Here is a 14,288-nt window from a genome sequence, read left to right as displayed (position 1 = left end):
GTGTCCAGCCTTTCCCAGAGGGTGGGGGTGCTGGGGGACAGGGCACCAGGGGAAACATCTGTCTGCTTGAATGTAAGTAGTTGCTATTTATTTTTTTATTATTGAAAGCTAGCCCTGTCAGACACCTGTCCAAGAAGAGAGGGTGATCTGCTCAGACAGGGTCAGGGTGCTGGTGCTTGCCCACATCTCCCCACCAGTGCCTCCATCCCCCCCAAGCACCTGCAGAGGGTGGGTGCTAGCATGGAGCCCACCCCGTCTTCCCGAACACCAGAGCAAGTCAGACTCACGTGCTGTGGCCATAAGACCTGTTTAACCTACTGTCCTTGTCCAGCTCTACTTTGGGCCAAAACACATCTTATTTTGACTCCAGATAATTTTTTTTTTTTTTAAGGATGGTGATCTGAGAGCTGCCAGTTTACATTAAACTTTTCCAGGGGTTGCTAAGTCCTTTCCTCTCTCTGTGGCCTCAGTGGTGGGGATCAGATTTGGGCCAAGGTGGCTCAGCTGGAACACGCAGCAACAGCAGATTTTTGGGCCAAACCACAGCCCTGTGCCCCTCCACCAGAAAGCACCAGCCTCACTGGCTGTGAGACACCACCCAGAAGGATGTTTCCCAAAGCTCTGGTGCCCTCCCGCCATGGAGGAGGGAGGGTTTCCGAGCCTCCTCGGAGTTTGCACATGATTCTCTCCAACAACTGAGCCCCCCCTGGCCCCGGCCCCAGCTGCGGTGCCTGCCTTGGGACCAGCAGTTCTTCCCAGCAGGGTTATTCCTCAGCACAGCGAATCTTCCCGAGTCAGTCTGAGCAGGGGTACAGATGGCAGGTAGATAAAGGCTTTATTTATTAAAATAATAAATCTTTCTTTTTTTAGTTTGTGAGGCATCAAACCTACAAGTCTGTATGCAACATGACACAGGTAACCAAGTCCTAGGGCTGCATCTGGACACACGCATCAGTAACGCTGAGGAAATACGCTGAATATTTTCCTTCGTGGCTCCAAGAGCTCAGGGGTGAAGTGGTCTCCGCTCCACAGCCCCATCGAACGCCGCATCCACGTCGTGCTCCTCCAGGTCCCGGGTGAGGTCTACAAACACCTGCAATGCACAACAGCAGAAATGACCCTGTTATTGCCAGGAACTGACAGTATTTATGTTGATCACGGTCTAGTTCTTCTTTTTATGCAGGCAGTTTCTAACCCGTAACTTCTACATCAACATACCTGTTGCAAAGTATGCAAGGACAAGCTGTACTCCTCAAGCCTGAAATTCTGTTTAGCTGCAGAGGGATAGAAAAGGCATCCGTAAAAAACAAATCCATATGGGCATTTTGAAAGCAATCTTCGTGTTTAACTGATTGTTTCCTTTTACCTGCTTCTAGCTTGGAGAAAGACTGGGAGAGAGGTAGTGCGTCTTCCATTGGGATCTTGTAGGTGAGCAAAGAAGGAGTCCTGGGAAAGTAATGGAAAAATGAATTCATCATTTTGTGACTCGGCACCCACGTTTAGGGGTGCAGGTAGGGTTACTGTACTCCCAGGTGGGTTACTGAGCAGGGTCAGTAGGAGCAACAGAGCGTCCCGGCACAAGCCCGTGCTGGGTGTGCAGCCCACAGGGTAGTGACCTTTCTTGTCGAGCTGCGTTGGGAAAGAGCCGCAGAATTTCGGTGTGGAGAGCATCACTTTGCCCCGTGTCCGTCATTTTGGCTTCTAGTTGGTAACTGGTGCCAAACTTACTTTTCAGATCCTCAAGGGAACCGATGTACCTGCAGAGGAGGGAAAGCAGTGCTCAGATCATCCTGGTCAGCAACCAAAGCAAGCACTGGATAAGAGCAGCGGACATACATCCTCTTATTCAGCAGCAGTTTGTTCTGTGCTGCTAAAACAACCTACCTCCTCGCACAACTATGTCTGTTATACATTCGGGTCAAAACCCCCCCAGTATTTTCTATTAGATTAAGAAGAAAAAATACACAAAATCCCAAAACCCAGACTGCAACCCAAGTGGCATCCTGCCGAGCGATGCGACGCCGGTGCCCACCGTAGCTGCCCGGACACCAGGATGGCCACCTGGTCACACATCGCCGCCGCCTCCTCCAGGTACTGCGTGCTGAGGACGGCTGCCCGCTCCTTGCTTTTCATGGCAGTCTGGATCACTTTCCTGGGAACAGAGGGATAGCAGTTACTTCCCAGGAATAACCAAGGAAAAACTGGGTTTTTGTCTCCCTCCCAAAACGCAAAGGAAATGATAAAATTATTAAAATGTGGATGACTATTTAAGAGATTTCCGTTATCTTGCTTGAAGATGACATGTGGATGCCAATGCTACGTTGCAATTTGTCATGTCAGCATCCCTCCAAATTTTACACTGGCAGTGAAAACTGCTGAAAAGCTAGAGCAAGCACTAGGGCTGAGTGATGAAAAGGAACAACTACCCATATTTTTTTGCATGCTCTGAGGAAAACAGGAATTTTTGTCTTTTGCACCAAACGCATGGGTTCAGCTGGAGTCTACTCAGATTTTTTTTGGCGCACTACCGTTAAGATTACATCTGATGGTTAGCAAGGGCTTACTGCCTGCTGAATAAGGAGCTTAGGGAGTGGTGCCCCATCCCCTGTCGACTAGGATAAAGGGAACATACGGATGTACTCTGCCACTGAGGCAGAACCTCTTTGCCCCCGTGGTTACTACAATTGTGAGGGTAAGACCCACACTGTTAAATCTGTTACACGTTTCTCAGTTGTGCTAAAACGGGGCTGCTCACCACATACGGCGCTGCCCTTTCAGGTCCATGCCCACGGATGGCTCATCCCAGAGCATTACTGTCAGATCTCCCAGGACGCTCAGTGCAAAGCACAGCTGGAATGGGAAAAACACCAAGGTCAGGTCTGCTTTTACTTCACCTGCGTAACTGGTGAGTTGTCCTGGTACATCTTCATCCCTGTGAAGCTTTAACAAGCTGAAGCTCTTGATTCCGAAATGCAGGAGGAACGGGAATTCAAAAAAACCCACTTCAGGTGTTAGTTACATTTTAATCTCCTAAAATCAGCTTTCCCCAAGATTCCCAACTCTGCCTAAGAGGTTTTCCATCCCATTTACTGGCTGAGCACATGGTGGGGCATGAAGAGGTGATTACCTTGTAAATCGAATTTGTGGTTAGTATTTATGAAACACACAACGTGGGAGAGTGGGAAAAGAAGAGAGGGGGGGATCCTGCCAGGCTGGATTCAAAAGCTCTTGAAAACAAATCATGCCAGGAACCCACACTCTGCTGTATCTGTCTCTGTGGCAGAAGGAAGGAACTCCCTTTGAAACCATAAGGATCTTTCATTATGACACTGAATTTGAAGAAATTTTTATTCTACTTGAATTTTAGGCTTTGCTCAAGGAAGAAAATTTCTACTTTGTGAAACAAAAAACCAAAACTTCTACAACATCAAAGACCATATTCTGTTCTCACTGACACAGGGGCAAGGAACCAAACACCTCCTTGAGCTTGAATTAAGGTTTTCTGTCACTACACTGAAGGAAGAAAGAGCAGGATTTGCTTACGGACCAAACACAACTCTAACACGTACCTTTCTGGCTTCTCCAGCAGATAACCTCCTAGCTAGGGTTTTAAAATGCTTCTGGAGATCCAAGGCCTTTGCTATGCTGTGGGAAGTGGAAAGGAAAGATACTGAAACGACCACCTGTGTGTGGTAACGCTGCAGTCAGTGGCACTGAGGAACCAGAGACTAACATACATGTTCTGGCTGATACACATCACCTTGGGTTACTTGGTGATTTTACGCCAAACTCGGATGGTAAACTAATGAATTTTTGCAGAAACTCAAGACAGTAAGCACAGGTAATGAGAGAAGTGAGTTATTCATATAGCTGGCCATGAACTGGAACAAGTTTAATATTTTTCTGAAGTTTTCTAGATAAACTAGGGTTAAAATCTTCACAGAGAAAGGATTGAGAACAGTATAAAGTAACAGATCTCATCAGAGTGAGATTCAGAGGGAATGTGCTGTCTCCTACTTGCACTAGCCAGGTTTGTTAGGCAGAAACGCCATTCCTTGTCCTATACTTCTGGAGAGAGGAAGAGCTGAAAGCTAAAATCATTTGGCTCTGTACCGGCTGATGGTAACAGCTGCATCTTCTTTCCGCATCCCTCTCACGGCAGCGTACGCCTCCAGATGCTGGAGCACGGTGAGGTCTGGCCAGAGCGGGTCCTGCTGCGGGCAGCAGCCCAGGCTGCCCAGGGTGGGGGAGGAGGCTGCTGCATCAGAGCCCGTGAACAGCACCTGTGGTTGTAGGGCGATATTCTGGGGTGAACCAGTGCACCCCTTGGAACCCCGTGAGCACATGGGAAGGGAAGTCCAGCGTCACTGGGGGGATCATCTCCAGCTACCACAGCTTCTGCTCACATGAATCCAGGACAGTGTTTTCACAAAACCAAATAGTATTTACTACCATAAAACTTTGGGGAATAGTACCAACGTAAGAATATCTTTTCCTAGTAGTACTTTTCTATTTAAAACATTCAGTCCCAAATCTGTAACAGCAATGGTATTTCCCTTCCCCCTGCACATGTGATTAATCATCCTGGACATAATTAAGTGATGGACTGTTACTGACCCAACCCTGTTCACATTTGTTTTCAATTTCCTGGTTTTGCAAGGCTGTTTGGGAAGAGTGTTGAGGGTTTTTTTTAGATGCCAACATTTCTTACAGGGCTTGTGAAATTTCATGATGGGTTTCCAGTGCACACCGAAGATGTTGTGTAGCTCAAACCCTTAAATCTCTAACATTGATACTGATGAAAACTACTTCTTACTTCTGTAAATATCCAGTGTTGCATGTACCTAAATTCCCTGACTTCGGGCTGCATTGTCACCTTGACTTATCACATCCTTCATTTATTAAGGCATCAAGATCAACCTCCAAATGCTCCAAAGGAATCACCTACCTCTCCAGCAGTCACTGTTATGTCTCCAGAAATCATGTTTATAGTTGTGCTTTTTCCAGCTCCATTGGGTCCTAACAGACCTAATACTTCTCCTGGAACAAACATGCAAGAACTGTTAATAATAATTATTCTTAATAAGACCTTCTTCCCTATGTGCTAGGCAATACCTGAAAGTGCAGTAAGAGAAAGGGTCGTTCATGAACTTTTCCCAGTAAATTAAACCTGTGCATGCAGCAGCCCAAGTGTGTTGGGTCTGGTTGGACACAAGAAAGTTCTAACAAAAAGGTCTCCTAATGTGACCTTCACATTACATTTTAGTCATTTATAGGGGATGAAGCAAAATACTCGAACCTTTTTTAACAGTAAAAGAGAGGTTTTTGACAGCAACTTTCTTCTTTTTCTTAAAGATGGAACTGGCTTTCTTGTCTTCATATTCCTTGCGCAAACTGTTGACAATGATAACTGACTCCTGTGAAGAGACCAAGTGGGAAGTAAAAACTTCTACTATCCCATGACAAAACTCGTCTGATTTTATCATTAAGTATGACTCTTTAAAGAGAAAATTTCTAAATCAAAAATCCAAGAAACAAAGCAACAGAAAAAAAGGAGAAAAAGCAGAATGGGAATAAAAATATAGTGCCAGCTAAAGTCCTTTTGGTGGCAGGGCTACTGTGGGCTGGATGGTGAGATGTGCACTTGGACGCCAGATCAGTAAATAGAAAGGGGAGGAGCTGAGAAAGCAGAGACAGACCTGCAGATGGAAAATGAAAAAGAAAACAAGACAGAAGACTGGTTTCACCTCCTCCTGCTGCAGGGAGGCCATCGCGCTCCTCACCCTCTCCCTCTCTGCCTGCACTTCTGGGGACTCATCCCCAGGCTGGTCCCTGTTCTGGCGGGCGACTGCTCTTCTCTGCTGGATCCTACAAGCAGAGGAGGAGAGATGTTGTCACCGGGAATCACGTCCAAAAGTCTCGGATTTACAAGTTTGTTCCCTGGGCAGTGCCAATCCTGCAGCCTGCAAAATTTATTTGAATTCAGGGAGGTGTTCCACAGACAGTGTTTGCTCAAATATTTGTTCATGGGGTGAAAAAAAAAATCTCACTGTCACGCGGGAGAAAATAAAGTCCAGCTTTAGCTTTTCTTTCATCACTAAGCATTGACTGGTCCAATGATCTGTTCAAGGAGAATTAAAATACATGGGGCAGGTTTTCAAAGCTATTTGGACATTTAGCTCCTGGGTGAGTCACATTTGTTCATGTTTGACCATTTTATACTTTCTACAGATTTTTCCCCCACGACGTAGGTGGTCAGTCGCGCAGTTGGCGACCGGTTAGCAGGGAGTGGGTAGCAGACGACCCCAGACTGATGAAGCTTTAGGAAAAGTCTCCATCCTGCAGACAGCAATACTGACGCATTGGGAAAGGAGTTAAAATGTTGGATTTAAATTTGTAACTATTAATTTAGCCGGTCGTAGTGAAATGTCCTGAAACCTCAGCTATGAAGCTTAATAAAAAAAAGCTTAAATCACATTATTATTCTCTCTAGGACACTGCAGTTTAACTGACCTTCTATTGCAACACACTGGGTGGGAATTTGCCTCCAGACACATTCAGGGAAAATCCAGTAAGCGAAGTCGGAAACTGAAATGATCCTAAGGAAGTAAAAAACTCCCTCCCTCTGTTCTCAATATCCTCCCTTCTGGATAAGCTGGTTAAAACTAAAAACATGAGCTTTATCCACACTTTGCAAATTGTTTTTAAGTTCACTCCTCCTCTCCTCCTGCAGTCAGGGCTGTGCAGCACCGAGCCCACCCTGCAGACCGGGATAACTGTGGCTCACAATGCACCCTGGCACCCGGCTGCCCGGGACACACCTGAAGATGGGATCAAGCCTCGGAACTGCTTCTCCGTATCTCATCTCCAAACAGCGCAGGAGAAAAGCAAAAATCACACAATGGATGTAAGGCTGAAAAGCAATAATAATTTAGGTTAGTATAGTGACAAGGTAACGACATACTTGATTAATTTTAATTTAAAGGGGATGCAGGGATCTATCTCATTTACTTCAGCTATTGAAAAGGTCCAAAAGGGGAATAAGTTAAACTGATGCTTCACAATCATTTCCATCTCATATGCAGATCTTTTGCAAAAGCCTTGACTTCACACTGCAGTTTTAGCTCAGATAATGTGCACCCCAGCAGACATCCTACAGGATCAGGGAGCACTTTGCTCTTTCGTAGAAGCAGCATTAGACTGATCAGTTGACTGATAATATTTCTGCCATATACATGAGCCCCACTTAATCCCCCCACACTATTTTTACACATATGATACAGCATCCAGGGCTCACATGACACAAGCCCATGATTACTTGGATGTACCTCCCCTGCCAACATTTAACGTGAATCCTTGACCACATAACGCGTGCTTTATTTATGGGGAGAGTTATACAAGCCCAGTGCACGTCCCCTGCACTGGAACAGTCATCCTTTCCAAAACAACCATCGCCAAATAACTCCTTACTGCGAAGACAGCTACGAAGATGTGATTCCATGAGTCAAGGAGACCGATGTTGTGAAAGAATGAGAAACGCTACAAGAAAAAAAAAAAAAACAAAACAGTCAGAAAAATTCCGTAGCACAGTGTGCCTCAGAGCAGGGCCAGAGCAAGCATGGTATGTCTGCAAGCTTAGCTTCTCTGCAGGATGGGATTAAGGAGCTTTGACCTGTACTTTTTGGGGGGGGTTCATAGTTCCTCAAAGAGCTGCGGCTTCCTTGGCTACAGCTAATTCAGAGGTGCCCTAAATCAGCCAGGTTAGCTCAACCTTTTCCATCATTGCTTCTCTCTTCCCAGCCCTTGCACCTCCTTTTGTCAGCTCACTTCATCCCTCTGGGTCTTCCCACTCCACCACCGTCTTGTCCCATGCTACCCTGGCCAAGACACAGCCATCCTAACAGCTTTTTGTAACTAAACAAACCAAAACTATCCCAAGCAAACAAAGGATTAACAAGTCAAGTCTTGGTCCTTTCTCTCACTCTCCATCCTGGACCGATTCTTCTCCTGTTGTCTTTACTCCCTCTGTCGTTTTGACAGTTGGCACTTTGACACAGGGAATTTGGAAAGAGCCTCTTGCTTTTCCAGTTTGCACTGCTGGGACCATTACTGAATTTAGGAGGACACGTTTACTTACTGGTGTGGAGAAGATCAACCAGCCCAGCAGTGGAAACACAGGAATCAAAGTAGAGAAGGTGAAGTAAAGTGCTTTGTGTAGGTCACTGATCATATAAAGAGTGAAATTCACCTGGAATAAACCACAAAAAGTATTTCCAATATCCATGTATTGTTGCTAAAAAACAGGCTATTTGTCACCGATGTGGGTTATTCTGCTGAATATCAGGATATTTGAAGTGAAAGCTCAACTGGCAGTCAAACACTTCAAAGTGAAGATTCACTTCACTTACCAGAATGAAGATGAAAGACCAAATGTAACGATTGCTCCGTCCCGTGTGAAATTTAAAGGCAATTAAATAGACGAAGAGGACAAGAGATACTCCATAACCAACGATGCAAACGATCTAGAGAGAGACTGATGTCAGCGACAAGGAGATGGATGTGGGTGTATGAAAACCTGCCTCCAGCTGTCCGTTTCAATTAAAATATTTAATGCAAAAACTCACTGGGAGATGAGGGAGGGGGATTTGTGGCTGCCCATATTCCCATGTGCAAAGAGCTCACCAGGGGCAGGACAGTGCTGGCCTGCAAGGGGCAGATGCGGTTGAAGAGCAGTATGACCCCGAACATGAGGCACATCAGGGTCCAGAAGAGCGGGACATCCACCAACGCCTGCCCACACCAGTATGCCGAGGGGAATAGCCCCGCGAGCCGCAGCTGGGAACGAGCCCGGAGCTGTGAAAGCAAATGGGAAAAGGGAGCTGATACAGAAGACCCTAAAATACCATTTCTGCCCCAGTTGTGAATGCCCAATCCCTGGAAGTGTCCAAGGCCAGGCTGGATGAGGCTTGGAGCAACCTGGGCTATGGAAGGTGTGGGGGTGGGACTGGGGGGGCTTTAAGGTCCCTTCAACCCAAACCATCTGCAATTCTATGATTCCCTTACCCTCACTCCTCTCTTCCCTGGCTGAGCCTTTTTCTCCTTTTCAAGCACTTTCAATTCTTTCTCAGTTCTACTACTGTTTAACTCTTAAAATAAATAAATAAATCCTAAAGCCAAAATCTTTACTAACACCCAAATTGTTCTGAGCCCCAGCTGATTCCCTGAGATGCAAACGTGTTTTGGTACAACACCGTGCTCGTGTGGCTGTGTTTCTTCTAGCATCCTACCCAGGAACACTGGGCAGCCCACCAGCATGCAAAGTGCTCTCTGGAGACATCCCATTTGCATTCACTTCTGGTGTGAGGCCACTTTCCACGCATGTTTGTTACCTTGTAGTCCTCCATGCTGCTCACTGCAAAGTAAGGAGGCAAACCAGCAGCCAAAATCAGCATGTAGCTGAGACAGATAAAGAAAACATCGCTCTTCACTTGTGGGTTTTGTGTCTGTGGAAGAGAAATTCAAAAGTCATTAGCAATCAACAGCTGCCCAGGGAAAATCTGTCCATGTCAACGTTCATAGGATGACCAAACATGCAAGTGAGCAGTGATGCTTATGGTAAAATATTTGTGTTTAAGAACACAAAATAAATTAATTTTTTAAAAGCATTTAGGCAAAAAGTATTTAAATTACTGTAAATTGTTGAGGACAGGGACCATGTTTTTGATGCTGATTATTGCCAAAAGGATGCTGAAGCAAGGAAGGGCTTGTGAGTATTCCTAACATATTGCCACATAGCACAAACTTCAACGTCTTGTGGCACTGAAACCCTACAGAGCTCTTAAACACTGCGGAAGAAATTGTCATTAACAGGCACCACTATTGATCGCTACTCAATGACCCCAGGAACAGGCAGTTGGATCCCTGACCCCAACCCTTGGAGGTTGTTCATCCCACCGTTTCCAACCCCTCCAGTCCTTGTCACCTCAGCATGGCTATTTCAACTAGTTTTCACCAAGACAGACGGGTCACTCACATTGTAAAAGGGCTCGCTCCAGACGCGGATACGCGCAGTGGAATTGAAGAGCCTCAGGAAGGTGTTGCTGAGGATATTCACGAGTACGGGGAAGCAGTTGATGGGTTCTGCGCTGCACATGACCGTGAATCGGTAGCTCTGAGGACGTAAGAGCAAGACGTTACCTTCGTGTCCGTGAGAGGTGCGAGGGGGAGCCGACCGCCGTCGGCCAAAAGCAATAACAAATGCAATCGGACCTGAAATGGGCTAAGAGGTACCTCGAGCAAAATGATCGATAAAGACAACAATTTCTAGAGACAAGCACAAAAGACTTGCATTAATGCCTTTCTCTAAAGATCACCATAAAAAAACATACAGTGGAAAGAACCAAATATAATCCTGGTTTCCCACAAACAGGGTTACCGGTAGTCTTTAATACGTCAAATATTCCCCCTTTTGCTGGTGTGTGCATTTCTCTATGCCTCGTTTAAACACATTTCAGAAAATCCTGTTGACATACAGGATGAAAGCAGAGAAAACATCACTCACCTTGTCTTCCAGGGATATCTTTATAGCTCCATTATGGAATGGAATGCTTGTGATGTTTTTCTCAAGAGTCATTTCAGGCATTATGTTTTGAGTCTTCAAAGCAGCGATGAAACCCTCAATTTCTGATCCTGAAATCAAGTCAAGAATAGAAAATAGAATAATTATGGTTTCTTTCTTTAAATATAAACAGTTTCTTGTAGACAAGTTCCCACTTGTACTGAACGATGTATGTTAAAAAATATTATTCAAAATCTAAGCAAACTTATACTGTCCATATTTTTCTCTATTTGAATTAAACTGGTTAAACACAATGTATGTTTCCACAGGTTTATTGATTTTTCTTTTTTAATTAATTTGCCTGATCCATTACCCTTTTAAATATCAGCTCTTCACTTATCATCGCTGAAACTGGATTTGGTTTTGCTCAAAAGAAAACACTTCCCAAAACCACAAATATATAAAGGAACGTACAGAATGAGTATGGCAAGGTTGGTCTATCAAGTCTAAGAGGACTCAGAGTGGTGCAGAAAGTGAATCAACCTCACGTGTTCTTCTTCACCTGTATCATTGAAGATGAGAAGATTTGTCGACCTATTCCGAATTTTCTCTTCAGTGGGAAGAAAATACGAGTTGGCTGTGATTTCCCAGTTGCTGAAGCTCTCCCACAGTTGAAATACAGTGAAAATCATAATCATTGGAAGGATAAATATTCCAAAGAACAGCAATCTAGATGGAAAACCAGACCACAAGTGAGTCCAGGGGAACTCCACCTTTGACTAATTGTGTGATTTATGTTGAGAAAGACAAGGGGAAATTTAAAACGTAAGCAGTGCAGAGCTCTACCAGTAAATCCTAACTGTCCTTATTACTGCAGCCTTTAAACATTTCCCGCCTAATTCTTAGCTTTCAAACATTTCCACTAGCATTTAAGGTTTCCCTCAGTCCCTCCAGGGAACGACCAACTCCTTTGGAAAGTACCAAGCTGTCACGAGGGCTGCGGAGTAGGCGAGAGCTCCTGTACTTACATGGACCGGAGAAACTTTCCTTCGTGCTTTAGTTTCAAGAAGCGAATTCTCATCACAGCACACACTTGCTGTCTCCAGAGCGCCATCCCACTCACTGCTGCGCTCCCCTGTTCGGAAAACACCAGGAGGCTTTGGTCCCTCTCCTGGAGGTCTCCATCGTCTGCGTGTTCACCACGAGAAACATCATTATCCACAAAGAGCGTACAAACGACACGTTTTAAGAGCAATCAACAAGGATCTTCTATTCTGAATAGAGGAACACTTTTCATTTTTAGCCAGGAAACAAAGAAGGGCAGAGAAAAGGGGCCATAATTTATCCAGAACATAATTTACATTGGTGAATTCAGACTGGCTGATCCTGAGCTCGTATGGCAACGCATCCCATGTCCTCACTGGCCTTGTGAAATGCCTTCTGGCTGGTTTATCTCTTCCCACCTCCTGGCCTGGGCAGGATACCCTTCAAGGGCAAACACCCTTCCGATATCAGTCAATTCATGTGCTTAAAAGCCTGTGGGATGTCCAGACTGAAACATCTAGGCTTCTCCAAGAAGATATTCTTCACTAAAGGAAAGCTGAATGCAATTGCAACTCTTGACCTACCAAAACCTACCAAAATTCATGTTTAACAGAAATGCATTTTAATACGTTCAATTAAAATGTCTGTATATATGGAATCTTATTCATACTGCACTTAAAATTTGGAATCAATATTTTACCTTCTTGATCAATGGCTTCCTCGCCCTCCAGCTTCAGGAAAACATCTTCCAGGGTTGTCCTGCTAACCTCATAATTAACAACCCCCTGCGGAAGACTGCTCTCGAGGTGGCTGAACAGATCTGCAGGACAGAACCAGCCAGACTCAGCCCAGCGACCACGGCTAATGACGAGCAGAAACGCAGACTGGCAAGAAGAACGGTGTGCATTCTAGCATTCACATCATTAACACCCATCACTTAAAAACCACAGCAAAACTGTGTGCTCCTCAAAGGTAAAGTAGAAAATTCAGCATTCCTGATTACTATGAGCATCCTTGGGGGGAGAAATCTCACCCTGAAACCAGAGAAGACTCAGTGGATTTTGTTTTGTAGATTAGTTGGGTGGGTCTTCCTTGGTTCATCTGCAGTATTAATATCAGCATGTTCATTAGAGACTTTCTTTAAGGATGATGTTTATGCAGTTCTGGGCTTCAAAATTCCGTGCAATATGGACAAGGGAATGTATTTATTCCCTTCACAGCAACTTTGCTTTCCTTTCCAACCACTTGTTTTCCCTTTAGAACTCTGATGCAACAACAGGCTTCTCTTACCTGGGAAGCCATCCGTGCTTTCCAGAGGTAGCATATAACACAGCTCACCCCCTCTCCGTCCTTTGAGCACAGCGCTGGGGACGTACTGTCTGACCAGGGATGATGTAAGCTCAGGGTCACACAGGTCATTTATACGCATCCTGATTGTATTAAAAAGCAATTGCCATGAAATTAAATGAGACAAAAAACACGTGTATCATCCATTTAAAATACAAAGCGAGTGGTCATTCTGCAAGACACAGGGAAACCTCCAAAACTGGGCAGCATTTCAGCGGGAATTTTTACAGATGTCTGCAGTGCCCCTGTTTTTGCCATGCATGCAAGACATAGCTGAGGTTAAGACTAACAATCGTGGCTAGTACTGCTAAACCAAGAACACAGAAATTAAAATCCAAAGAAAAACAACTTTACATTAAAGCTGTTGTACGACACACTGGCACCACAGAGTATGTGGAAATTGCAGTTTGTCTTACTCTGGTCCTCTTTTGGCTGCAAAAGAGGTTGCAAAGTCATTTTAGCTACATGCTCAGAGCTCTCAGGATTGGGTTCCAAAGAAAAGCAGCTTGCTATCCAAAGCAAGATATTTTTGGCAGCCTCAGTAGTCTTCTAAAATGAATTGTGAAGTTTTCTATTACTCTGTATAGGAATTCTACAGAGACACAGACTCTACAAGAAAATACATCAACTAGAAGCTTTTCATAAAAAAAGAGTGATGACCAAAAAGAAAAGGATTTACCTTAAGTGATAGCCAATTCCCCATTTTCTCTTCAAGTACAGAGATGAGCCAACACACTGTAATCTCCCATTTGAGAGAAAAGCTTTTCGATCTAAGGAGGTATGAATACAAAGGATTTAGGGGGGATTTACAACAGTGCAGTAGACTGACCTCACTCTGCTCCTCCTGAACTCAACAGACAATTTTATAATGAAGTCAAGAGGAGTAAAACGAGGCTAGTGCTGAAGGTGCTTTTTCGTTTTGAACTGCTGCCTTTCTCCTAAGCCCCAAGGTTAATCTTGTAATTATGCACACTTACAGGCTTGTGGAAAATTTCCCATGCACCCTGGGAGCAATAAAGAAGTAGGAAAGACATCAATTCAAACGACATCACTAATTTGTGTGGGTGCTGCTAGTGGTACGTCCAGCTAATATGCAATTTCTTCATCCCGAAGCAGAGCACAAAGCAAGGTCCTGGAAGGGCACGTCAGTCAAGTGTCAGCCTTTGCTCAGCCCAGGCTGAGCGGTCGCTTTCAGACAAAACGTGTCCAGCGAGCACAGACTGCATCATGGCAGGATCCATACGTGGGCTCTGCAACGGGAAACCCTTGTTTTCAAACCGTAGGCAACCCCACTGTGAAAATCTGGGCTCACCAGCATGAGCATCAGCCTCCTCCATGG

The 14,288-nt window shown here is 44.9% G+C and overlaps 1 pseudogene; it reads right to left on the bottom strand.

The window, feature by feature from the left end:
• Nucleotides 1-1,003: 1,003 nt before the first annotated feature.
• Nucleotides 1,004-14,288, bottom strand: part of LOC104508299 — a 26,680-nt pseudogene continuing 13,395 nt past the window's right edge.

Source organism: Eurypyga helias, unplaced genomic scaffold (assembly GCF_000690775.1).
Source record: "Eurypyga helias isolate BGI_N326 unplaced genomic scaffold, ASM69077v1 scaffold21824, whole genome shotgun sequence".
In the NCBI taxonomy this organism is placed as follows: Eukaryota; Metazoa; Chordata; class Aves; order Eurypygiformes; family Eurypygidae; genus Eurypyga; species Eurypyga helias.
This window is presented reverse-complemented; position numbering and strand designations above follow the sequence as displayed.